General features: G+C 43.6%; 2 long non-coding RNA genes across 7 annotated transcripts in view; one reads left to right on the top strand and one right to left on the bottom strand.

The window, feature by feature from the left end:
* Positions 1 to 936: 936 nt before the first annotated feature.
* Positions 937 to 27,443, bottom strand: part of LOC109457789 (uncharacterized) — a 31,018-nt gene continuing 4,511 nt past the window's right edge. The window contains exons 3-6 of one of the 6 annotated variants that reach the window (XR_012490934.1): positions 8,486 to 8,554; positions 8,284 to 8,376; positions 3,421 to 7,307; positions 937 to 2,963 (exon numbers count right to left, since the gene is read on the bottom strand). This is a non-coding gene — a long non-coding RNA (uncharacterized LOC109457789). Of the gene's footprint in view, positions 7,308 to 8,283; positions 8,377 to 8,485; positions 8,555 to 27,443 lie in introns of all 6 variants that reach the window. The other 5 variants (XR_012490933.1, XR_012490931.1, XR_012490932.1 and 2 more) reach the window with 5 other exon arrangements.
* Positions 3,358 to 26,923, top strand: LOC141567938 (uncharacterized). Its single transcript, XR_012490935.1, has 3 exons — positions 3,358 to 3,483; positions 23,046 to 23,227; positions 26,546 to 26,923. It is a non-coding gene; the product is annotated as an uncharacterized LOC141567938 (long non-coding RNA).

Here is a 27,443-nt window from a genome sequence, read left to right on the forward strand (position 1 = left end):
GTCTCAACTGTGCCCCAGTCTAATTTTCAGCAATGCTCAAAAAAATGTCAACTGTGTATGGTTATTTGGTCGTCTTGGGTATAGTTGCTTATGACTGAATAGAGAAAGAAAAAGAAGGAGAAAAGAACAATGCCAAGAGTGTTACTACATATTCTGCATATTTTTTGTTTCATTCTCATAATCACAGAGTGAGGCAAGTTCTTCTCCCTTGCTTACAAGTTGGCCTCAGAAAGATAACTTCTCCAAAGTTATGCAAATGGGCCTCAAGCCCAGATCTTTTTGGACCCTAAGCCACCAAAGCACAGGATTTCACTAGTTAGACTAAATAAGCAAAAGTGAAGAAATGAGTTCTGTACACTCCTAATACCTACCCAGCACTCCAAATGCCCAGCCATGTTTCAGACAGAGCGGCACCTCGGCCACCCTCCGCGAGCTCCCTTAACCAAAGTGGCTTCAGCACACCTGTTACAGGCACAGCACGTGCAGATGCAGATTAATTCCCCAACAGTAGTGCCACCTGGCACTGTCCTGACAACGTTTCTCCTCCAGTAGTAGGAGACCCGCACTTACAGCCTGGAGATGCCGGGGCCTCTAACCCAGGATGTGAGAGGCTGCAGCAGCCTCTTCTTCCAGCTTGAATGCCTGTGTTCCTGCTTAGCCAGCCCACCTGGAAGACCCTTCACGCCCTCCTACTCGTCCTGTGAGGCCCAGCGCGAGTCGTCCTCCTCCACAAAAGCTCCTTCCACTGGGTTTGGTCCAGTGTCACTCCTTCGTGTTTCCATGGCGATTTTAGCTGACTCCTGACTGCTCTCAGCTATTTTTATGTATAATAATTGAAGCACTTCCAACTGTAAATACCTTCAGGGCAGGAACTAGATACCTGCTTTTCCTATGTGAGTGTCCCTTCTGTAATACCCCACACAATTCAGGGGCCACTTGGTATTCAGTAAGTGTTTATTAATCACTTAATACAATGATGGGACCACCACCAGGTAAAGAAACAACAAATGATAAAGTGTCTGCTATTGTCATTCTAGAAGCCTTCAGTCTGTGGATTTTACTATTTTCAGAAAAGGTTTATGTGAGACTTTAGTGTTTCCATAAGATCCTGATAGAAAAAACATCTTTGGCTCAATATATAAAATTATGCTTGAAAGCATGTAAAAGCTAAAAGAGGAAATGAAATATATAGCTGACATTAATACTAACTGAAGAATTTTCTGTGAAAATGTTTAAAGGGCTGGGAGTATGAGTGCTTAATAAATGACTCTATTACTCGGATAATTTGAGGTGGGGGAGGGGAGGAGAGGTGAGGAACAGCCTCAGCAAATAACAGATTTCCCCCAAAGGCATCAGGTTAACTAGCATTGTCTGAAAGAAGGCTCTGTGGCTCCCAGCCGCTCCTGCCTCTCCTCTCCCCAAACCTGCTAACTACCTCACTCATTCGTCTCTTCAGCCGGTACTTTTCTGTGCAACTTTTCCTCGTTTCCAGACATTCAAAGACTGTAGTGACTGAACTGCACAGGCTCAGTATTTGGGGAGCAGTTACATTCAGTTTGGAGCGACGTTTTCTGCCTTTGCGGGAGGCCCTGAATGAGCCATACAGCTGTCACACGGCTGGTCCTGGTGTTGCTGTCCCCAGTCGCACCTGCGGTGTTCCGCCTGATGAGTGATTTGGCAACAGATGTGGCCGGTGTGGAAGTGGGCGTGAGTGAAGTGGTAGGGGTCCCCTGCGGTGCCCTCTGGCTGACTGGCTCCTCTGGGGGGGGGGCCTGGTGGGATTCCGTCTCCTGTCACATGGTCTTCTGAGCCTGTGGCCCCTTCTCCCTCCTGGTTTCTCGGGACACTCGTGAGTTTCTGGGTAGAGTAGCTGAACTCGGAGGGTTCAGACTTCAGTGAGCTGACTCATTCCTCCCCTGAACTTGAACCAACAGCAGTTTGGGCCTTGATATAGATGGTGCTTTGCTCTTTGCCCCCCCCCCCACACACACACACACACTCACACACAGCCTGCCTTTGTCTTGCTAACTAGCGTCTCCAGCCTTTCACTGTGGGGTCTCCCCTTCCTTTTGCAGTTACAGAGCCTGTACTCCCTCCGGCACAACAGGAGGTGCAGTCAGCCTCACCTCTCCCCAGGCACTTCCACTGGCAGGCCCATCAATTCACACGTTGCCAGCACACCTGTCACCTGCAGTGCTTGCTCTCCCTTCAATACCCTCGCCCGTTGGGCAGCTTCTGTGTGACTAGTCCATGGAGTTTAATGTTCACACATTGGCAGGTTGAATACAATCTCTTATTCCATCACCAGGCCAGGTAAGCATGCGCAAACAACATATCCGTGGCCTGCTGTATTGCCGGCAGTGCTTCTTTTAAAAAACCACCCCTAAAAAAGCAACATCTTTGTCAGTACCTGGGCTCACAACTTCCAGAGTGAAAAGTACCAATTTGAAGGCCAACTTCTTTGTCTCCTAAATGATTTGTTTGTTGTTAGAGTTCAACAATTACCAAATATTTTTGTGGAAATTATTTACAAGTTAATACTTTTTTAAAAACCAGCTATGATATTGTACAGCCTAGAAAGAGAATATAAAATCGTTCTAAGGCACATGCTAATTTTGGAAATTGATTTAAATAACCTGTGAGTCCATAAAAATTTTACCATTGATCTCATTTAAATGGCCTTGAACCTGGTCTTTCCATGGTCCTGTGCTATATCTCATATGTCCAGCAAGCCTTTGCCTAAAGACAAGTTCACAGATATATGTATTTGCTTCGTTATCATCATATCAAAAATCTCAGGCAACACGACATAATTTATGTGGATCATTGTGGATTCCGCCTCCTCGCCGAGCCGCTAAGGAGGTGGTGAACATAGAAATAGGTGGAAAGGCTTCCTCCTTAGAACATGACACATCCTCAAGAATGGGGACTTCTCTGAGTCCTGCGTCCATCAGTGTAACACTCTGCAAAGTAATAAGTATTCAGTCAGTTCCCGCACACTGGGAGCATGTCCATTTAATTTCGTTTCTATGTATGAGGATGTGAAAGAAGATTCATTAAAAGATACTAAATTCACATACTGACAGCTTGGATCCTTCAATCCTGGGGACAAGCACCAGAGGCACCAAAAGCCGCAGGAAGCCAAAGTCCTCCCCTCCCCACCCAGCTCCGCCCAAGGTGTGAAAGCTCCTCCGAGTTTCAACATGATGCCTCCTTTTGGAAGTTCAGGTGTAGTGACAGCGTCCTCATCACTGAAATGGCAGAACCGCAGGGGATCCCCTGGTCAGGGCAGCAGGGAGTAAGTAGGTGGTAAGGAGACAGACACGGAGAAGACCAGTCACCTCTGCTGAGAAAGCTGGAGGAAACAGTGCAAGGAGGGAGTCAGGGGACGAAACACCCTGAGTTCACTCTCCTCCCTACCTTAGATCTCCTGGTATGGCCTTCCACGGTTTGAATCCAAGAAAAAGCCGGGTGACACAAAAGGTGAGTCGATGTAGCCTGCCCAGGTCAGTCTCCCAGGGCACACAGCAGAGTGGAAAAGGGAGAAGCGACCTTGAAACCAGAGGGTAACCAGTCGGGGCTCATGCTGCCTGCGCCACTCAGCCAATAGACAGACACAGGCGCTGGGCCACAGAATAGGCGTGTATTGTCAGAGCCCCGGTGGCTGAGAAGGCGGGTTAACACCTCCAAAAGCTGCCTTCACATGCTCAGACCGGCGGGGGGTATTTCAGGGAACAGCTGACGTTCCTCCAGGGGCTACGTGAGGGTGGAGGGGGAGGGGTCTGCATGGAGAATTCCCTCTGGCCACATAGTTCTCCACTGGCGTCAGCAACCCAGGAACAATGACGGGAGTCGCCTGGAAAGAATGCTAGACCTAGAGGCTGTGATCAATAAGCCTAAGGGTATTAGAAGTCTCTGGGTCACGTTCTAAAGCAGGGAACTGGGGGGTGGGGGGGTGGGGGGGGTGAATGATCTATCCTTAAGCTATAGGTCAAGGAAAGGTGAGGTTAGGACGTTGCAAGGCCTCTATTACGCCCCACCCCCCCAGGCCCTGCTTCAAGCTGAGGGAGCAGAGGACATTCAGCCATTGTCCATTTTGTGTTTGTGAAGAGATTAAACCATTCTTAGTCTTTAGAAGTAGACAAGCCATAAATCCTACAGCCATGATACTGCATGTTGATTTATCTTAAAATGGTCCTAGAACCCCACTGGGAAGGTGAGATGGGGGAGCTGTGCCGGGACAGATGAGGGCGGAGTGCAAGGGTCCTCACCTACGAGCAGGAAGTGCATGGGTAAGGCCCTCCCAGGTGGGGGTCACTGAGCTGGAAGTTTATTAGGGAATGTCCTAGGAGGGAGGGCCACGGAGGAGGATTGGGCAGCAGCTGGGCTGTCCGGAGTCGGAGTCGCAGAGAAGGCCTCAGCCACCCTTCCTCAAGCTCTGAAGCTGTTGGCCCCACGTCGGGGCCACTTACTCTGTGTCTGTCACTCACTGGCTGTGGCCCCTGCAGGAGGCTGTGGCCTTGGCATTTCTCCTCAGTGGACGCAATTCCGGAAGAGAGCTGACGGCTGAGGGCGGCCTGCGCCCCAGCCGCACGCCTAGGAGCCAGGGGCTAAGTCCTCATTCACAGCACCCACAGGAGGAATAGCAAGGAGGAAAAACCCAGACGTTTCCGACAAGCCTAATTTGTAGAACTAGGTAAATACACAAGATGAAACAGCTGAAAACAAAAAAACAACAGCAAAAAAAGGTGCTTAAGGGGATGGAAAGAGGAAGTGGGGAGGAATGGGGCAGGTACTGCTGTTTTTCATTATGAGGCTAGAAGTACTGTGGGACTGAAATTAAAAGCTTCTAAGGTCAGCTTTGGGTGGAGGGGTGTAGCTAAGTAGCCATTAAGATGTATATCACTCTCTCAGGAGCTCGGTCCTTAATCCTATTAGGACAGAGGTCACAATGCAGAAAGGTGCAGCGGTGGAGTTTGGGAAGGGGGAAGTGAGTAATCTAAAGCGTCCTGCATAATGTGGGAGGCGAAGGGGAGGAGGCTGCCTGAACATCTTTGCAGAGGAGAGGCGTTTCTAGAAAGTGACTCTCCTTCTCCTGAAGGGTTAGGACGCTCCACTCTGTCAACTAACACCTGCCTTGAGGCAGATTTCCCTTCGTGGGGGCCCTCAGCCATACTCACCAGGGGAGCCCCGAATAGCACGGGGTGTGCTCTTCTCCATGCTGGCCTCCTGATGAGAACCGAGGGCCACAGGTCCCCCTGGGTTGGCCTGTGGAAGTTATTCTGAAACTGAACGCCCAGGACAAAAGAGGCTGGATCAATCCGGATAAGAAACTCTGATAATTACTGTAAGGTTAGGAGTCCTCAAACAGTAGGTGGGGTTTTTACACCGAATGTAAAAGCAAGGAACATTCTGGCAGAGGTCACATGGACCTAAGACTCTTAAGTTAGGAACTGAGAGCATCCTCAAGGGGACTCTAAATTGGTCAACTTCTTTGGCGTTTGAACAGGGGAAGTAATGTTTGAACATTTGGTCCCTTGAACATGGGAAGAAATGGTATGCAAGGAATAGGTTTAAATTGTTTCCCTCCACACTTGTACACCGTTATTTTCCCTAACGTTACAGAGCAGAAAGGGTTCGCCCACCCGGCACCTGCAGAGCCGGACACTAAACACTGAGAGTTGCAGTGGGGACTTATTGGCTATTTTATTATGAGTGGCGCTGTCAGGAGAACGGGAAGCCAGTGCTCAAAGCCTGAACTCCTCCATGGCGTGCGGGTTACAGATGCTATGGGGCAAAACCACAAAACACCGTGGGTTGGGTGTTCAGGGTCATGCTGGGAGCTGGCTGGTCGGAGGTGAGGTGAGGGAAATGAATCACTTCTGCAGGTCTTGAGGACAGTTCTGAGGTGTGTTCCGAGTCCCTCTGTCCAGTCCCATGGGAAAGTAGCCAGGGGGGTCGTTCCAGCCCAGGGCTCAGGAGCTGAAACATAACTTAGGTCAAGGTGGTATCTTTATCCTGCCAGAGGTCCAGACCTGTGACCAGTAGTCAGGTGTAGCCACTGTCTTCTGCCGCCTCTGGTTGCTGATTATCAGGGTAAAGGCTAGGTGACTGAGGGAGATATATACCATGTTTCCCCGAAAATAAGACCGGTCGTATGTTAATTTTTGCTCCAAAAAACATGTTAGGGCTTATGTTCAGGGATGTCATCCTGAAAAATCATGCTAGAACTTATTTTAGGTTAGGTCTTATTTTCGGGGAAACATTGTGTGTGGAAGGAGGGAGGGAGGGAGGGAGGGCGGGAGGGAGGAGGAGGTGGATTTCTAGAGCTAGGATTTAAAGGTAAATGCTATCAAAGTCATAAGGACCCTCAGTTTCACTGATCTTCAGTCAAGTTTGACACGTCCATTTTTTTGTGAGGAGGCTTTTTGTAGGTTGCCTAGCCCTCTTGTGGCAGCTCTACCATCACTGCAGAGTCCGTTGGGACACTCAAGGACACTTTGCAGCCTACCCACCTCCGCAAGGCCTCCCAGAAACCTGCGTCTCCCAGGTTTAGATAATTCTCCTGCCTGCTTCATTCTGGTGTTACAATGGGCAGGGGACTGGAAGAGCCATTCTGTTGACTGTGGCTCTGGGCCTCTGGGCCTCTCTTCCCTATCCACCGTAGGTCCTTGCTCCCAAACATATTTGGAGATATTCTCCCCAGGGGACTCTCTACATTGATCTCTAACTTGAGTATAGTTGGGGTCTCATCAGGAAGCAGATGGCCCTCCCAAATGTTGATCAAGTTTAGGAGGGTTTATTTACAAAGGCGGCACTAGGGAGCTGCAGGATAGTGCAGGAACTGGGGTAAGAGCACAGAACTATCCACCTCTAGGGCCAAACGACTGAAGGCCAGGGTCATCAAAACCCAGGAGAGAAAGAGTGAAGAGAGCAATGACCTTCAGAAGAAGGATGCAGGCAACTCAAGTCGGCTTCGCAGGGGACGAGTCAGGGTTATCAGTACCCAAGCCATTCTCCAGTCTCCTGCAGGAGTCCCGTTGACCAGACCGTATGGGACCCGAGGGCGGAGGTGCTTGTCCCCTTACTCCTTGAAGCTCCAGGAGCAGAGAGCAGGGTGAGGAGTGGTGTGAAGGCACAGGGGGAAGGCATAACCACCAAAGCTGTAAGTACGGAACTTCAATTGTGATTGCCACACGTCTTCAGAGTTTTTCTCACTGAGGTGTGTGTAACCGTACGTGAACACTTTCCAAAGGGTGTGCAAGCAGGGTGGTTGTAAGGGAATCCATTTCCAGAGTCGGTTCCCACTGAAGTCGTGAAAGGGAAGGGAAGTTTAATCTAGTTATGACCCCCCAAAAAAGTTGCTTTGATACCAGTAGGAAGTGGGTTGTGCGCGGATGTCATCCTCCCAGCTGCTGCTGTTGAGCCGCAGCCAGCAGCCCGGCTCCTCGGGGCTCTGCTGGGGCTTAGGGATCACAGCTCGGGAGGAAGCACCTGGCCAGGGGACATTTAGACTAACTACTGAGACTAGTCAAGGGTTTCAGCTTAGGCAGGAGACTCTCCACTAACCTGAAACCTCTCGGAAGACCCCTGGGGCGCCAGCTCCTGTCTGGGCGAGGGGACTCCTCGCAGACAGTGATGAGAAACCAGGAAGAGGCCCCATGAAAGAGAGCAGCCCGCCCCCTAACACCCGGTCTTTGTTCCCTAGCAACACGCCCTGGCAACAGGGGACTTTTACTTTTGCTCGGACAGCTGGAAATCAGCTCCAGGTTGGTCACTGTCTCTCCCAAGTGCCTCCTCCTCTGAGAAGCTTAAATCTGGACTTTATTCCTCTCGTCTCCCCTTGCCAGGAACAACAGTGTGACTAATCTGTCATTTATTTGGGGTGTGTTATTTCTTTATTTGGCTTAAGAGATACTATCCTGTATGCTACTGGCTGGTGACATTATTATAATTCCCACGGTGAACCTGTGCTAAAGTGCTGGCAAAGACAAAATCAGCTTCTGAGGGTAACTTTTGCTGCCTCCCACAAAACATGGCCAAAATGAGAGAGTAAGAATTGTGGTTCATAGCGAGGCTCCTGGGCCAGGAGATACCTAAATTTAAATGAGAACTAAGGCACAGAGCTATGGACATTTGATACAGCAAGTCATCGTTAGATAAGGCAGCTTAGGTCGCTGCCCACTAGCTCAGGGAGGTGATTACGCTGTGATGATAATATGAAAACATGCAGACGCATTTCTAGGTATTCATCAGTTACATAGTAATAACAGTTGTCCTTACCGGATGTTTTCCGTGTGCCAGGCCTTGTTCCAAGTGCCTACTTGTGTTCATTTGTTACCACGTACATCACCCCTGTACTGCACATGATGGAACCTACAGGAAGAAGGTTACCCCAGTCAGCTGGGCAGCACTCAGTGGCGTTGGGATCAGACTGAGACTCTTTGGCTCCAAAGTCTCGTGTTGACTCTAGTGCCGCGCGTACCTCGTTTCATCTCCATGGCAGCCCTCTCAGTGAGGCACTCTGCTTAGTCACACTTTCTAGACCAGAGATCTGAAATTTAGAAAGGTGAAGTGATTGTGTCAAGGTCGTACATCAAGTGAAAGGTCAGGGTGCAAATCCTGGACTCAGAGAAAAGTTCTTTGAACAACAAAGCCCATACTCTCAACTCTTGCGATGTGGCACCTGGTCTGGCACATGGACCTACGCTAATTCCAGGTGGTGATGGAGGGAGTTACAGATACACTGACAGGGCCAGTTTTCACTGCCCTGGGTGTCGGACAAGGGGTACACAGCCTGTGTGTGTCATCATCATGGGCTCTGAGCGAAGCTCGGGCAGGTAGCGTCTGTCATTAGACTGAGAAGCTAGATGGTGGATTTTCATTGATCATCTTTACCTTTCATGTTCTTTGGACCCAATTCTCCAATCTGTAAAATTGTTGAATCTTGATTCTACTTTCTGTCTTATTAAGTTATCCCTTCCAGGCTCTGATCTTCTGAAGCTTTGATTCATCAGAATTTTCATTTTCATTCAAAAACTAAAAAAAAAAAAAAATTGAAAATGCTCCTGAAGATTTTATTTTCATCGAAATTTCTACAAAAGCATTGTCAGTCACACCAAATTAATATGGAAGAAGCACTCTTTTTAGAATTTCTCTCTTTCCGCTTTTTTTTTCTGCCTCTCTCTACGTGGACTGCTTTTCCTTCCCATCCCCTCTCTTCACTGTGCCATATTTCCCCTCGGCATACCACTGTCCCCGGAAGCCGCAGCCAGCCAGGGTGAGTCTGCCAACTGTATTTCTGCCCTTACTTCTGACTAATAACATTTCCCTAAGGGGGTAACTCCCTCTTTTATTTGGTCTGGTTTATTGATCTTAAAGATGGCCACTGTTGTGCTATCCTAAATATCTCAGTTACTGATGTGCATAAGAACAGCGTTTTTCCTCATAGATTTAGCTTCATCAGGTGAGTCGTGTGAAGCTTGCTGCGCTGCCTCTGGGGTCTAATATTCTCTCCTTAGTTTGCCTTAGAGGAGAACAGCCATTGTGTGTGATGAGTGGGATCAGAACAAAGCTCCATTCACTTATCAGCCAGAGTCCTTATATTTTTTTCCACATCAAAATGTGCACAAAATTGAATTAAATTCATTTCAATTAAATCCCTTACCCAATGATACTTGAATCGTTGCTTCGTGTTCTACGCCTCTTACTTAAAAAAAAAAAAAAAATCACAGTCAAAGGACTTAAGTTTGAGTAAGAAACAAAAGCAGTATGCAAAAAAAAAAAAAATTGCATAATTCATACTAAATTTGAGTCTTTGAAATATTTTTTCTCTCTCTCCTCAAGGTAAAGTATATGATGCATGAAATTCTTCCTTTTCTCTCTGCCAGCCCTCTGATAAGAAGGTGCTGTCAGCTTCCTGATAGGCAAAAGGACCAAAAGAGGCATCAGAGAACTTTGATGCTCTGTTTTGTGGGGTTTTTTGCCAATTTCTCAATTAGCCGGACAGCGTGTTTTCAGATTCCGCTACAGTTCATCGAAACTTCTGTGTACCAGCCACATTTTATTCCTTAGGCCCCACAAAAGCCACATTAGGGCCCTCCACCAGGCGGTGTGGGTCTGTACTGCACCATTCTTTCTTAACACTTTAATGCATTGTTTTGTTTAATGCCTACTTCCCTCTATCAGCTATCAGCTTCATGAGGGGAGTTTGTTTGTACAGTGTTCATTTTCGTAACCACCATGCCTAAACCAGGGCTTAGCACAACAGTACACACACTGTAAATACAGTTTGAATAAGTGAGTTAAGAAAATGAAATAAAAGAGAACCTTAGGCTCAGAGATAAAAGTTGTCCAAAACCAGACAGTTAAATGGCCGAGCTGTGACTAGAACTGGGGGCTTTAACTCCAGGAGGAGTTCCTGCTCTTATTTCCCCTTATAGTCACCACTTGCTTTTCAGAGGTCAATTGAGAGGATACAAGAATACACAGAGGCAAAAAAAAAAAAAAAAAAGAAAAAATCCCTACATTGAAAAAATGTAAAATGGGTTTTTTATTCTGTCTGATTGCCCAAACTCCCTGTCACAAGCAAATCATTTCTAGACTTTTAATGAGCAACTACTAATTTTTGTAGGAGAAAGACCCTGGGACTGGCACAGTCTATTTAATTTAGAAGAAGCTGGGATTATTCAGGTTCCTTACTGTACACACTGCAAGGGCATAAGTCAGCAAAATGCCCAAAGTATTTCTCTTATTATAGCATTTGCCTCTCTTTTCCACTCTGTGGGGTCTTAATTACAGGAGGGAATTAATTAGGCTCACTTGTTATAGCAGTTGTACACTTGGAAATAGAAATGTTTAAACTGTAAGCATCAGTAGATTCTAAGTTTACTGTGTTTCTCATTTTTAAAGCGTGTCACAGAAATACATTTATAATATTCTTTCTTCAAAAGAAAAATCTTCATAGTGAGAAAAAAAGTTTCAATAGTGTAGATAAAGTCTGATACTGTTTTATAGCATAGATTCTGTCAAAGTTGTGTGGGAATAAACATTATTACAACTTTCCTGCAACTATGAGTCAGAAGAAACACCCAGAGTAAAACACTGTAGAAGAGTTTGGGGGCGGGGGGAGTCCTGCTACTTTGTTCTGAGTTGAGATCCTGAAGTATTCTCATTCACTGGAATAACTGCCAAATACAGGGTCATTTTCCAAGAAATTTATGTTTCTTGGACTTTCTGCCCCAGCTTGTGTGTTGATTTCACAGCGCTCTGTTCCAAATCTCAGTTCCACCTCGTTGCCGGCTCTATCCTGCAGTGACTACAAGGAATGGTGAGGCGGGGTCCTGAGGGGGTGGAGAGGTGACATCCATCTTACTTTGCAAAGCCCGGTGTTGGCCCGCATTTTCCAGGTAGTAGTCATCGAGACGTCCTGATTGACTGCAGGTCCTCCCTGCCTCCGATTTTTTTTCCCTGAGCGAGAAGACAGGCTGTTTTTGCAATAACGTCTCTCTCTTCTGCCTGCAGCGGTGGCTCCCTTCCACGCTCTAAATCACCGTCTTCATGGGGTTTAAGGAAACCTCCTTCCAAGCTCTTCATACTCAGTGGCATATTGTAAATCACATATTTTGCCCCAGGCATAATTTTGAAGGTCTTTGGCTATTTTTTTTTAAAGCAGCAGGTCTGTGGTAAAAAGCTTGGCCAAATTTTCTACACTGTTTGCCAGATTTTGGATTTTTAACGGTAGAATTTCCATTCATCTCGGTTGTAGTTTCATGGATGTGCTGCGTCGTGTTCACTAAATAACCATTTCACTTCATTAATTATGATCCTGTCTCCGGGATGCTTCTTCGGGATTTCTAATGGCCTCCCATGAGCTCCTAAGCACGGTCAGACTTTTTATGGTCTTTAAAGCGGAGCACGTGAAATGCAATGCTACTGCTGGCCAGCTCAGCTCCCACTCCTGCAAAGTATCTTCACTCCTTTCAGGGCCCCTGTGGTCCTCGGCAGAGCAGGCTACTCCTCCTCTCAGGCCTTTTCTCACGTTTTCTACAGCTTTGCCCACATGCCCTCTGTCTCCTCCAGGCCAGTCAAGTACCACAACTGGGGCCCATACTCTCTTCCAACTCCCACTTTCTTCTCATCCTACCCTTCCTTCTACCAACCACTGAAGTTTGGGCCACTGATTGTGTATTGGCCACAGACAGAGCTCCTCTGTCACTACTGCTGTGACTTTGTCCACAGCATTGTGCATGTGTCACCGTCACTCAGCATCTTCACCTGTGAAATGAGAACAATGATAAATCGCTACAAGGATTATATGTAAAACAAGCAAAATGCTTAGCTTCTATTAAACACAAGATATGTTAGTCCCATTCTTTCCACCCCACAATTTAATTTTTTAATGTGGCTAAGCCGTGATATTTCAGTGAAATCCCCTGAAGGAGGAGCATTGTATCCATTTCTTTCACAGCCTCCAAGAAGCCTGCTCTATATAGAGGCATATAGGACCTAGGGAAACAACTATCTACTGCACTGTAAATAAATCTCCTTCCTAAAACAGATGAACGAATTCTGCTGAAAGCCTGTGGACACTGGGCTGTGAGCTCTTATCGGGTCCCTAATGTTGGTGTTAATCCTCGTGTGAGAAGAAGGTGGCTCAGTTAAGACTCTGCGGCCATCCTCTGCCAGCAGCCAGCCGATGGCTCTGGGCACTGCCTCTGTGCATCAGCTTCCTCTTCTCAGAAAGGAGGAGGAAGATGGTGAGCAGCACCTATGTTATAGGGATGCTGTATTACCTGAGTATATACACACACACAGTACATAAATGCCATAGAAGTGTTTGCTATTATCATTCTCCCGCTGTGGTTGTGGTGGTGGCGGTGATTATTATTAGAGCAGGATAAAAAGAGGCAGCTGTTACTATCAAGACAGGCAATGTAGCAGAGCAGAAAGTGGACAGAGTTTAGATTGAGACAGACCTGCATTCTGGAAGCCTCTACTTACAGGGTAAGGTCTCCCAGTCTGTTTTTTACTACGTAAAATGACGCTAATCTTCATACTCTTTTATAAAGGTTACATTAAATAGAATACGAATTGTAAAGCACTTAACACAGTGAGGAGTACAAACAAGGTCCTCAAAAATGGAGCTGATATTATTACTATTATTGTGGTAGTTCACTTAATCTGTCATAAAATGGACCATATGTCATTTACCACCAAGAAAGAAAGAAATACTGCCAATCACAGAATGATGTGCCATCAAGATAAGATATATTCAGTTTTCAGAAACAGACGTGAAAAAAATTTTCTTAAAATAGATGAAAAAGGCTAAGTGAGGGATCGCAACCTAGCTCCTCTCCCATGGAGGCCCCTGGGGTGGGAGGTGGAGAGTGTGGAGAAGCGTGTAAGGGAAGCCCCGTGTCGTGGCAGGGCCTTCAAGCCCTGAATTCTGAGATCTGCAGCCTGGCAGTGAAAGCACATTATTTGAGTCCACAGGAGCACTGCCGAAGCCACTGGGAACTCATGGCTTTGCATAGCTTCTTCTTTCTTCCCCAAATAGCTCTCCATAAGTTTCAACAAAATGCAACTAAACGGAGCTGTCTGGGAAGTAGTTTTATTATTGCCTCTTCTTGGGCCTCTCCCCTTTAACTTCAAATCTGGCCTAAACACACATTGCACAGAAGTTTTCTTGGCCTTCAAGGATTTTTCTTTTTAACTACAGCTGCATAAGGTTTTCATCCCACTTCCTTGAAGTGACCATGAGAAAAGTGTCTCCTTTGTCTTTTTCTGGTTCTAGGACCCAAGAGAATAAATCATGTTTCTGGGACATTGCCAGATGTGCGATAGGTCTGCAAGGAAAACAATAAGCGATCTTTTCTGTTTGGAAAGACTAAATTCAGAGACTCCTGCCCTGACAGGCTACACATAAAACCAGTCCTTTCTCCTCTCGCAGCCCCTCTTCTGATTAGCTTTCCTTTGAAGGTTGACTGAGATGAGTCAGGGTGTCTTTTCTAATGCAAGTCCAGTGGATGTGGGGGTGTTTCAATTTACACACAGAGCTAAAAACTTTGCGAGTTCGGATTCTAAATCATCACTATCACTGAGTTTAGCCACTGGCCTCGTCAGACACATATTTCTCTCTGTCGTAAGGGATTTGGGGCCAGCTTGGAATTTCAGAGTCTTCGGACACAACTGTTTCCTTTTCATTCCTACACATTCTTCACCCAACATTAATCTAAATAGCTTTGTAAAAATTGTATCTTGTTTTATCGCACGCAATGGTCATCCCTGTGCCTCCTCCCCAACAGACGGCACGCATCTTCCTGCCGCTATGGAGAGGACGGCCGCCCAGCAGAGAGCAAGGAAGGGGTCTCGGGCAGGAGCAGGGCTGGTGGGAGGAGAAGCACTCCCCTCCACTCGCACTTGCACATTGGCCCCAGCTAAGGGGACATGGCTGGTGTACAAGGCCAAGTACTGAAGAGATGCCCCATCACACAGCAGACACATCGTGCCATTTTCAAATAGGTGAGAAAGACCCTGTGTCACCCCAAAAGAATGGTTTCTCCCCTTCAGTAACCTAGAGGGTAATTTTCTAAATGTAATGATGCTATCACCTGAAACTGAAATATGGAAAGTTTCTCAACAAAGCTAATTTGACCAAAACCAATTAAGGTGGAATACAGTCAACTGCCCGAAACAGCCCTACAAAAGGTGTCACCTGCCTCGTTCTCGTTTGTACGCTCCTGAGAGCAGGGACACTCGGACTAGTATTGGAATTTCGTGCTGTTTCAGAATGATGCCTGGAAACTTGTGTGTGTTCTCAGCAATGTTTGTTCCGTTGAGTAGAGTTCATGATCATGCTCCCAGCCATTGCTACAAACACACATAGTACAGAAGCATATATATTTTTACTTATAGAGAAGTAGAGCAAGTTTGCTGTCAATCAAAGAAAAATTGCAGATGAGCAAATAAGAAAAGTTCAGCCAATGTCCCGCCTCCCAAAGGCAGCCACTCTTAGCATGTCAGCAAATACATGCTTTTAGAGCATAGTTGGAATTCAGTGCCCAGAATTCCAGACTCACTGGCACTGTGCACAAGCCATCCCATAATACTCAGTCATTCCACCAGGAATAGGATGGACTCACATTGTAGAACTGTAACTAGTGAAGGCAAACTCCTTTTCTAAGTTAGTCATGAAAAGTGTCACGGGTGGGTTCCCCAAGAAGAAGCTGACCCTGAGATTAAGTCAGGTGACAAAAGTTTGATTGGGGTGGACCAGCTAAGAAAGGAAAACAGAGAAAGTGATTGGGCAGGGGCTTGTCGGACTGGGCAAGATCTCTGCCCGCCCGGTGGGGCTCCAGGGTGTGGAGTGCCCATCCAGAAAGTCCCTTGTCGGGTGGAAATGGCTTCCACCTCGACTTGGCACCTCGCTCAGCCAGTGGCTGCCGGCCTCCCCAAGAGCAGCATGACCTTGGGCGCACAGCCCAGGGGGATCCATGTGAAGCTAACAGCTGGAAGCTGACAGCTGTTCACACTGCCTCTAGCTGACCGGACACCCTCCTTGGAAATGGATCTGGGTGGTGACTCCTCTTGTCACAAAGATATCCTCTTAACGTTTTCTTTCTAAAGGAAAATGCTTTGTTTTGAGTTCTTTGATCCATGATGAATATATTTGTGAGTGTGGTGTGAGTTAGGCCCCTACACTGCTCCATTATTCACTGAATAGCCCATCACTTTCCAATAGTCTTCACCTGACCATTTAATGTGACATGCGAGGTGTTCCTGGATAACAGTTTTTGAATATTGGAAGAATATTTCCTCCCTTGGTTGCTCATGTAAGGACCGTAGACACGATATACTTTTAAGATTAACCTGCATTGTTGACATTTCCCCTTACTTCCTTAAGTCAAACCCATCACAGAACAATAAATGAAGCCCTGATTTGTAGTCGTGTCTAGTTGCTGCGGCGTGAGTACTCCCAGCAGGGCTGACTCGGTCTGCCTGTGTGGTGCCACTCGGTGCAGCGTTGGGAGGAGATAAGTGTTATCCCGCTGTTCTGTAGTATGTCCTCCATAGAGACAAAATAGATATAAATAACCTCAGAACATAGATAACTGTAGTGTGTGCAGTAAGAACCTAGTAAATTATAGGAAAAGAATTAGTAAGTGTTGAACTTTGGGCATTTATTACTTTTGTTTGTAATATAATTTATTTAATTGTAAGTTTATATAATTTAATTTTTAATAATGTCTGTGTCTAAAAACCAGTTGACAACATTTTTGAAGATTTGACAGTAGGCTCATGAGCTGGCATATAAGCCAGCACTCATGCCTGACTGCAAACCAGAAGTCTCCCTTTTAGGTACATACCCCAGAGAAACTTGAGGACATATGCACAAGGACACTCATGGCAGTGCTGTTTATAGCGGGGGAAACGACATGACGTAGCTGTCCATAGTAGACACATTGGTAAATAAATGGGGGTTCATTCATATAATGTGATATTAAGTTGTGGATAAAAATAAAATGAATCAGAGTCTCATGTATCAACACAGATCAGCCCCCACCGAAAGCTGCAAATACATCCATGCCGTTTGAATCTGTGTCAAGATTTAAAACATACAAACACATGTTAAGTCTAGTGTATAAAAATATGCATATATGATTAAAGTGTCATATGAAAGTGAAACACACAAAAGGGTCAGGATGGTAGTGACCTCTGGGGGCAGGGTGGGGGCTGGAGGATGAGGGGTCGGAGGGGACTTTGACTGTATCTGTAACATCTTTTCTTTAAAAAGATGATAATCCGAGCAGTAATCATGACAGAGACAATCCAATATTGCATGCCCCTGATAGAACACTGTAAAACATTGCTGTGATACCTGTGAAATATTCTTGCTAACAAAGAGAATTTGTATCTGCTTAAACTTCTAGATCCAATTCCCAATTTATGGAAAATGAGAGAAATTAAAATGTTAAGTGTAGCCACTTGGATGCAGTCAGCACAGTTTGGAGGGTGGGTTTCTTCAACAAGTGAATTGCAAAGAGGAATATAGAGAGGGATGAGGGCTCTCAGATTAAAAGAGTTAATGTGCAAACATTGACTATGCATTGCAATGTGTAGACATTACTTTCATCCTGATTCAAACAAATAAACTGTTAAAATTATTTTAAAACCATGAAAATTTGAATACTGAATGGATATTCAAGAATCTTAAGATTCCTCCAGAATCTTAAGGAATTACTATTATTTAAGTGAGAGTGATATCATGGACATACTTAAATCTTTACCTTTTCGATACTGATGCTAATCAACGTATGGATGAAGTGAAATGATGGCTAGGAATTACGTCTCAATCACCTGAGGAGCTGGGTGAAGTGGGTAAAGGTAGAGACGAAAGCGCCTTGTTTCTTTTATGTGTTTGAAACTTTATATAAATGAGTTTGTTTAGAGGAGGAGGAGAAGGAGGAAAAAAATGGAAGCAAACAAGAAAAACTTTACTGGGTGGTTTAACAATTATTATGTCTAACTGGGCCTATCACTTTATTTGCTGTGTATTTTGGTCAGTTTAATATGCGGCATAAATTTTTAAAAGATTTAAGTTTGTATAAACACCTCCATAGGCCTGCAAACATAAAATATACTCTGACTGTATTTTAAATAGCATGACCCAGCTTCAGTGCAAGGGAAGAGATAAGTTATCAGCAGTGCGACTGGGGCTTCTCACAGCCTGCTGCTCATACTTGCCAGACACTTTGATTTACCCTCCTACCGGATTCCCGGCCCTCCGCAGATAGCGGACCACCTCTGTCTATGCCATGAGCCGGAAATTAACCCTTCATGTCTACTGAAACAACACAATTTCCTCAGTTCGACGGCGGCACACTGAGCAGCTGGACTGTCCCTTCCAGCAAAATTTCCTTTCCAGTTGTTGACACTCTGTGCCCGGGTGAATGTTAAAGTTGCAGGATGAGTTCTTCAAGTCATTGCTCGAGTCCAGCGTACATTGTTCTTGTGTCTGAGCACAGGGCATGTTCATGTTCTTTTGTGTTTCCGGTGTTAGCAGGCCATTTAAGTGTTGCCCAAGTTTCAGACTTTTGAGAGTAATTGAAACATTCCCCGTGCAAACTGTGTGTCCTCCCCAACGTACACACACTCACACGTGCACACACTCTCGTGCACACACTCTCATGCACACACTCATGCACACACACACACACACCCATATTCATTAGTACATGTTAAAGACTATCAAATTATAAAATGTTCATACTCTTATTGTATCCTATAGAAAAACCCTATGAAGTACACAAAGATATATTATATAGAATTGCAGTTATTTGTAATAGTGAAAGTGGGGGGGGGAGTACAGGGCCATCGGTAAAGAATTGAGTAAACAAATTAGGTACATCCACAAAATGGGAAAAAATATAGAAACATGCCTAGCAAAGCACTTTTAATTTTCTTTTTCTTTTTTCGTTTCCTTTCCGTTGTTTCTTTTTTCTCCCTTTATCAGTCCCTCCCTTTTCTGGAGTGAAAGTTGCCCTGAGCCAACTTCACTCTTCTGATGTCCTTTGAGTGATACTTTTAGTTATGCAGATGTAAGACAGGAAGGCCTCTGTGCCTTAGGGAAGTATAACAGCATCTTTTGTTTGATTAGCAAGGCTGCCCCTCCCCTGAGTAGATAAAAATAAACCTATTTGCATTAAGCACCTCCAAGTAGGAATGCCCTGCACCCCAACTTCTGCTCTCTGAGATTGAAAGTCTGCAAGAGCTGTGGAAAACATGGATGGCTTCCTCCCAAGGGCCAGTGGCAGAGCATGGTGATAAAGCGCGTGAAATGAAAGTTACTCCAAGGGAACAAAGAAAGAGCTTAGATAAACCAGTTCCAAACAGAGTTCAAAGCTCAAGGAGACCAAAGGGCTAGAATTTTCAAGGTGTAATTCTAGGAAGGAGATAGATGTGCAGAAAAAAGGCTCCAAAGTTCTGCAGAGGGAGCTGCTAGGTCTGTGGTGGAGTACTGACCTGCACGCACGTGGGAGGAAACAACATGAAGCCTGAGAAAGGACCACCAGAAAGGAACAGGTGGGATATTCCCTGGAGAGCTACAGGGCGGGGAACATTTCATATGCCGATCAATCAGAGTAGAAAGACCCCAGAATCAATCGGGTATATTAAGTCAAGTCATCACAAGGCTGGTGTGCACCCGCTCTAGCAAAGCTTAGAAAGAGGACCCGTAGTCAGTTAATCCCAAGGAACTTAGCATTCTAGAACAATATTTAAGAAAATGCAGCAAAATACAACATCGACTACATAAAATTCACAATGTTTGGCATCCAAAAATTGCGTACATGTTAAGAAGCAGGAAAATGTAATCCCTAACCAGGAGAAGAAGCTCTCAATAGAAACAGACCCCAAATGACAGAGGAGATAGAATCATCAGAAAAGTTGTTTTTAGACAGCACCTATAAATAGATTCCATATGTGCAAGAGGGTAGAGAAAAGCATCATCTGAAGGAGAAGGAAATTTGAAGATTAAAAAGGATGATACTTGAAATTCTAGAGATTAAAAATATCTGAAATGAAAACTATGCTAAATTGGATTAACAGCAGATTAGAGATAGCGTAAGGAAAGATTACCGAACTTGAAAACATAGCAATGGAAACATCCAAATGAAACACAAAAATATAAAAGACAAAAGAAAATGAGTGGAGTAGTAATGATATGTGTCATATGAAACAGTCTAACATACCTGGAATTGAAATCTCAGAAAGAGGGGCAAGGAGAGCGGGGGGGGGGGGGGGGAATGTGAAAAAACAATGGCAGAAATTTCCCCAAATTTGATGAAAAATACATATCTACAAATCCAGAAAATTCAGTGAACTCAAATGGGGGGAGGGGAAAGAAAAAAAAAAAAAACAAAGCATGAAGAAAATCACACCAAGAACATCATAATTAAATTGCTGAAAGCCGGTGGTGATAAAGAAAATCCTAACAGTAGCCAGAGGGAAAAAAGTCACAGTACATAGACTGAAGATAGAATGAGCAAACTACAGGGAGATACCACTACACACCCATTAGAATAGCAAAAACGTCAAAACTGTAAAAAAAAAAAAAAAATTGTTTCCAATAATTGTTGCTAGTGGTTTTGGTACTGGATTCTGATACTTCTCTTTGTATATTGTGAATAAAACAAATAGGCAAATATGTGATATTCTAATTATATCATCATGATGACCTTGAAACCTGAGGATTTTATCATGGCAATGCATATATAAACACATGTAAAATACAAGAGCTACAGATACAAGAAAACCCTGACTTTGAATTTATAATATAAATATGAACTTATGATATAATGATGTATTTTATCTGAAAAAAACGTTCCCTACTCTGTTCACTGAAAAGCCCTAGAAGTAATGACCCCCTCAGTAGAACCCACCAGAAGGAGCCATGGCTAATTTCAAGTCTGGGGTAGAAAACGTGCCGATGAATGTGGCACAGCTTGTCATAACCAGACAGCAAAGAAATCGTCAGAGACTACGAGGGTCATGTCACAGGACTGGGACCATTTAGGATGATGGTTTTGTAGAGCAGCAGTAAGAATAACAGCTGCAGTGTCTTCAAACATAGCCAACCTGAGTAAACCCACGTGTTTGTAGTGAAACTAAACAAACGAAAAACCAAAAACCTAATTCATCACTGTTGGATGATGCCAAGGAACAAATTCATTATTTTGAAAACTGGGAAGTAAAAGGATAGAATCAAACATTTATCCTGCTTTCTCTATATGAACTGGGTAACACTGGGTTAGTAAAATGATAGTTAAGTAGGATTTTCTATTTAGAGAAACCCTCTAGCAAGTAAAGGAAGGATGCTACAATTGGAATGTCACTATTTTGCAACTTCTAATGCATTAATGGTGCTAGATATCAAGCATTAACAACTAACATCACGAAAAAAGAGACAATAGAACATGTGCCTCCCTAATAGAGCTTAACAGTTACAATGAGGTGTCTTGGCAAGAAAAAAAAATCTAATCTAAATCTGATCAAGTCTCTAAATCCAATTTCCAATTTCCCAGAAGTAAAAACAACCCAGTTTCTTTAGTAAAACAATTTCAAATAGAAAAAAATATATTGAGGAAGAACCGATAGATGAAAAGCCTTAAGAGAAAAGCAGGCCATTTAAGCGACAATTAGAAATTCTAACAGTAGCTGTATTTGCTGATATTAAGAAAATATCCCTTTTCTTGTAGCTGTGCTAATAGTATTGTGGTTATATTTGAAAGAGATCATGAGTACTGAAATATTTATGGTTTTTGTCATTTGTTACAAAATGTGATCAGAGAAGGAGGTATGCAGTTGATTTAACAATAGTTGTCATAGTCACGTGAGTGTTAAAACTGGGTGACAGGTACATGGGGACTCATTACACTTTTTCTGTATTCTTTTGTATTTGTTTCATATATTCTGCAATTAAGATTTTAAGGTAATAAAAAGGATAAAAGTAGAAATCTAAGGAGAGAAAAGTTAATGCAAGACGATAGCAATCCTAAAAGAAGCTCAGCCAGAGCTCAAGTCCTTCACAAATAAAAATTGGTTCAACTCCACAGTTCACACATTCATTACGGACCATTTTGGGAAGACAAATTTCAAATAGTTTATCTGCACAAATGTTTATTCATAGCTAATCATTACTATTACGTGAGACAAACCTTGGCTTTATGTGTCCCTTATTTTGACTAATTAATATATGTTATTCTTTTTTGCTGCTCTTGTCCACATAAAGTCAGACTCAGAAAAATCTGGCTTTTCTGTTAGAGCACTTGCCAGTCCTGCGTAGCATAAGCAGAAATGCTGCTGCTGGGTTTCTTTTATAAAAAGAGAATACAGGCGTGTTGATTTTGTGTTCTTTCTGAACAGCATGCTCTTAGCAGTTCCGTCTCACCGGAAATGGAGAACCCCACCATGGCGGGGCAGGGCGGGTGGGACTCTATTATTCTACCTAAAAAGAATTTTTGCAATATACGTTTAGTGCTTGAGATGAAAAAAAATAAATGAACTGTTTCTTTGTACGCTTCCAGTCTAGTTAAACACTTGACTTGTAATATGCTCCCATTTCCACAAAAATACCTGTTTTTTGAGGGGAAGTGGAGAATGACAAAGGACAAGGAAGAAAGTGTGTGTGTGGGGGGGACAGACAAAAAAAAAACGAATAATAATACAGATAGGAAGGGAGCGTAGGAGTATTTTTCTCAAGAAATTTGCATTGTGCCAAAAGTAGGTACATTTTTGTAATTATTAAGTTCTTCTTTAACTAAAACTTTCTTTGTAGCTTCTTTCATTTCAAAAGCAATATGTGAAACAATACATTAACATATACTGAAGACACTGACTCCTTCCCAGCCCCCGTCCTGAGATGACCAATGTCATCATCAGTCTGTCATGTGACCATCCTCACCTCTCCCCTTATGTGTAAAACCACTGAAAGAGTATTTGGAGGTTGTTTGTTTGTTTGCTGTCCCAAACATTAGATGACATTGTAAATATTATGCTGGAACTTGCCTTACTCAACAATACATCATGGACATCTCAAGTCAATAGACAGAAATCTAAATCCTTCCTTTAAACAGTCACATGATATTCCCTAATAAAAATGTACTACATGTAACTGCTATCCTGTTGATAGGCAATGAGATTATATCCATTTTTGGCCACACAATCAGCGCTACAATAAAGATTTGTTTAACGTGGCCTTAAAAAATGACGTTTATATTTGTACAGAAAAGCTGTTCAAAAGTAGAGTTGATAGGTCAAAGAGAGTATTTTAATGTATAAGACATTGCCAGGTTTCTTTTCAGAATGTTTGCAATGTATAATTCCACTAACAATATATTACAGCGTCCATTTTCCCACTTAAGTCTTACCAACAATGAATGTCATGACCCTTTTTAACTTTTGCCATCTAATAAGAAAGATTCTAAATTATCAGAAGAACTGTTCCTTAGTGTTTTCCCTGCACTGAATTCAGTCTATATGTTTAGGTCTCTGGCATCTACAGCTGATTTGCTCCATGAGGTCAACGAAGAGACTGAACTTCAGCGGCGGTGTCCTCTGCCCTACTCTGTGCTCGTAGATTGCTTACAGGAGACTGTACCACTGGAATTGGACTACCAGGGAAAAAGCACCATACACAGATTAATACCACCACGGTTGTCTATGAAAGGTACTTGGTATTCACTGGAAACAAAATGATAGAAACAGAAAATCTCAGGGGTTGAAGGGGCTATCCAATGTTTAAATCTTATCTATAAAATCTCTGCCAATTTATTATTCCACCTCTGCTTAAGTTCCTCTGGTGATGGGCAACTTACAGAAGCAGGCAGCCTATTCCATAATAAGAAAGCTAACTTTCATTGAACGTTTATTCTGTCCCAGAAACAATTAAAAGTGCCCGGCAGGAAGCATCTCATTTAATCCTTACAAAATCTCTATGGATGAGGCGTTACTGTTATACCTATTTCACAGAATAAACCAAGGCACAGATCACACAGCCCACAAATGATTGTAGTTGATCTGAACAGGAAGCTATACTCAACCCCTGCACCCTACTGCCTCCCAGAGGTGGGTTTGTAGACTGTGAATGCCAGCCGTGTTTCTGTACCCAGACTTCAACGTTTCCTCCTGCAGACTCCTTTCACTACTCCTCCTTCTCCTCTTATTTCCACGAATTCTCCTAAAATTTTTTACATATAAAAATACTACAAATATTTGAAAGTAGCTATGAGGTTCTCTACTAGTCTTTAGTTCTAGAAACCGGAGTGTGTTTAATGAAAGTCTAAGAAAGATCAGAGAACTTTTTATCACGGAACTCACACAATGGCAAGAGTGAGAAAAATGGTCATGTCCATCTCTCTTATTACAGACCCCCAAGTCAAGCCAAATGAGAGTCTTTATAGGAAATGGAGCTAGAAATTTCCAGAGGAGGGACCATGCCCACCATTAAAACACAAAACATGAATGGGAAAGATTGACATAACCATCAGTGAAATGCGTGCTCCTAGAAAGACTCCCACAGAATACCTCACATACCTAAGGATTACGTCTTTTAGGAGTAGAATGACCATGACAGTTTATTAATAATGTTCCGATTATAGGAATCCAGATAATGGAGGTACAACAGTAAGATTAGCATTCATTACAACCACCACAAATGTCCACACTTACCACAAGAGAGTGGATTCAGTGGAAATTTAAATAGAAAACAAATTGGGTGATACATGGCAGTAAAATATGCCCATGATGAATAGCTGGTGTGTCAGCAAAGGCTGAGCCAAGATACACTAATGTGAGGTCTTGCTCTCCTGAACCATGTTCCTTTTACTGATAAAACACTGCGATTTAGGTTGTGTCTTCCATGTCTCCTATCAGAGGATTGTCGTTTCTTTGTCTCTATCCTTTGCACATTCAGGAAGAATAAAATGACTTATTCTCTTGAAATCCAGGCCATATTAACATGGAGCCCTGTTATTTTCCTAAATTATTTGCACTCGTGTGAGGTCAAGAGCTCTGTTCCTGACAACACCCCACATTTTCTCTCTGCTCATTTCTCAGTGCTTGCTTTATCACTTTAACCTCGGGATATGCCAACCCATGTATTGTCTTGCATTGAAATAATTCAGAACCCAACATTAAACACTCCACCAAACAGTAAAAATGAAAACTAATGAAGAAGTTGCTTCATTCACTAGGTGATTATGGGTTTTGTTTGTTTATTCTATCTCATATTTGCAAATTGTAAGTGATTTTCTATAACATTTATGTGAAATTTATTTTTACCTTTCTTTCAAAGTGTTGTGAACTGTTAACATAATTGTTAAATCTGATTCCACCATCTCACATTGTTCCCTTTTGTGTGGTGAGAAGACTCAGATCCACCTTTAGAAAATTTCAAGTAAACAATACAGTATTATTAACTGTAGTCACCGTGCTGTACATTAGATCCCCAGAACGTAGGCATCTTATAACTTGAAGTTTGTACCCTTTGGCCAGTATCCCTCCATTTTCCCCCTCCCCAGCCCCTGGCAACTACCCTTCTACTCTCTGGTTCTATGAGTTCAACTTTTTTAGATTCCGCATATAAGCGAGATTATACAATATTTGTCTTTCTCTGACTTATTTAACTTAGCATAATGTCCTCCAGATCCATCAATGTTGTCATAAATGGCAGAATTTCTTTCTTTTTATGGCTGAATAATATTCCAGTGTGTGTGTGTGTGTGTGTGTGTGTGTGTGTGTGTGTGTGTGTCACATTTTCTTTATCCATTCATCCATTGGCAGACACTTCAGTTGTTTTCACATCTTGGCTCTTGTGAACAACGAATATGGGGGTGCAGCTATCTCTTCGAGATAGTGATTTCATTTCCTTTGCATACATACCCTAAAATGGGATTGCTGGGTCATGTGGTAGTTCCATGTTTAATTCCTTGAGGAAGCTCCATACTGTTTTCCATAATGGCTTCACCAATTTACAGTCCCACCAGCAGTACACAAGGGTTCCCTTTTCTCCACACCCTCCCCAATACTTATCTTCTTTTTGTGATAAGCAATCCTAATAGGTGTGAGGTGATATCTCATTGTGGTTTTGATTTGCATTTCCCTAACGATTAACGATGTTGAGCCCCTTTACATATGCCTGTTGGCCATTTTTATGTCTTCTTTGGCAAAATATCTATTCAGATTCATTTCTTAGATTATTTGGGTTTTTGCTATTGAGTTATATGAGTTCCTTATATAGTTTGGATATTTAACTCTTTATCTGATATATGCTTTGCAGGTCTTTTCTCCCGTTCCATAGGTTGCCTTTTCATTTTGTTGATTATCTTCTTTGCTATACAGAAGGTTTTCGCCTTGATGTATGTTTTAAATTGAAAAATGTGTTTAATTCTGCACATATCTGGCAGTTGTTGTCATTTACTAGTAAAAATTAGTAATCATTGAACCAAGCCAAACCTCATGCCACAAAGGACTGATGGTGAACTTGGCAGCTGAACTAAGCAGCCGACGGCTGCTGTGCAGGAGGGTTTCCTGTCTGATATTAACCCCGCTGACATTCACGGGCCTGGCGCTGTGCTGGATGTGCTGTGCCCAGTCTGTCATTTAGCGGTGGCAGTAGTTCAGCTCTGAGACATTACGTTCTACAGAGGAGGAAACCGAGGCTCAGAGAACAGGAATCTCCGTGGCATAGAGGGGAGGGCCATAGGCCAAGATTCAACTCCAGGCCTTCAAAAGCAGTGCTCTTTCCACATAGCCCGCGACCACCAAGGGTTCATTCATTCACTGACTTCGGGGGCAGACACTGCTCTTCACAGCAGAAATAAAATGTCAGGAGAGTCTGTATGTCCCTCCTGCCATGGAGCTTAAACTGGCGGGTGAATGACCTGACCGCGTTCCAGACGTCCTGTTATTTAAAAACCACAGTATGGACAGAGCACTGTTCCTGTGCGTGCTCAGTCACGATGCTTTGATTCTTCTGTTAATACAGGTCCCTGGATGTGGCGAAAACTGGTCTAGCTCACGACAATGCTATCTGAAGTGTGCCATCAGGAAGTATCATCGCAGAGAGCGACTGGTGTTGATGACGTCCTTCCAGAACTATACAAACGTGACAATGCGCACGGCAATCTGACAGTTTAACTGCTCGTAGACGGTTCACATGGCACAGGATTTAAAGATGCATCAACTTTACACCTGAGGAAAGCCTAAGGGGGCGGCGTGTGCTGTGTTGCTCACTGAGGCGTATCAGTGGTGCCCACCTCTGGGAAGATATTAACATGCATCATACTCAGTAGACGAGTCAGACACGTCAATGTCATGGCTACTTGACCTGAAACTCAGTGTGCCTTTCATTCCAGTCATGGAACAGTGGACATGCTTTTCTCCCTCAGGCGGCAGCAAGAGTGCAGAGAACAACGCTCTGACTTGTGTGTTGTATTTATGGTCTTAACCGAGGTCTCTTTACAACTGTGTTGTTATGTGGCAAATACACCAGCGCAGTGACATCCCTCTCATTTTAAAAGCACGATACGAACCCATCTGTTGTAACAAAGTAAAAGTGGGATTCCGTTCTTGCTCTTTTCTAGTAATGTTCTTCCTGGGAATTACACTGTTCGTATTGAATACACATAAGAGTAGTTTTCATTTCAAATACTTGCATAACAAAAGGACAAGAAGTAATTAGTCTGGAGACTTTATGTGGCAGTGACCGTGTGCGTGTAGTTTGTAATTGGAATGATTGTTCAGGGTTAACGAGGCTACACGTCACTGTCAACATAAACTGAATTCATTTGAAATGCAGCCCATACACTGCACTTACCATTAATTCAATGACTGTTGGCGGGGGAACTTACTAAACAGGTTGCCAAGTAAAATCACAGTTCCCT

Source organism: Rhinolophus sinicus, linkage group LG12, assembly GCF_036562045.2.
Source record: "Rhinolophus sinicus isolate RSC01 linkage group LG12, ASM3656204v1, whole genome shotgun sequence".
Lineage (NCBI taxonomy): Eukaryota > Metazoa > Chordata > Mammalia > Chiroptera > Rhinolophidae > Rhinolophus > Rhinolophus sinicus.